The following is a 489-nucleotide window of genomic DNA, read 5'->3' on the forward strand; positions in this document are numbered from 1 at the left end:
GCAACTTGAAAGAAACACGGGCTTTCCTCTCCACTGAGCAGTGGGACTTTCTGACTTTGCTTGAGCTTGGGGCTGGGCTTCCTCCTAGACTTCTCAGTTGGAAACTGAAGTAAACGGCGCTGCAGCATCTTCTTGAATCACAGGAAAACGGCGTGCAGTGTTTCCCCGAGAAAAGCATGGAAACCCACGGTGCGTGTAATCTATGTTTATTCCTTGGATGGGTTATTCATATTTATTTAAGGAGCCCCAGGAAGCATGATGGGCATATCATTACAAAAGCTGTTTTGTGTTCGGAAGTGTCCACTGACTCATTGTGTTGTTGTTTTTTGTTTATTTATAATCTGCCTTCTCCCGGGCTCGGGGTGACCCCTTAATAAAGCCTCGCTTAAAGAATTCCCGACTTCGCCAACTCCGGGAGGCGAGCGGGCGGAAGGTGCGGGTTCCCGCTCTTGCCCACGCGCCCCGGCAGCTTCGCAGCTTCGGGCGCAT

The sequence above is a fragment of the Myotis davidii genome, unplaced genomic scaffold (assembly GCF_000327345.1).
Source record: "Myotis davidii unplaced genomic scaffold, ASM32734v1 scaffold616, whole genome shotgun sequence".
Lineage (NCBI taxonomy): Eukaryota > Metazoa > Chordata > Mammalia > Chiroptera > Vespertilionidae > Myotis > Myotis davidii.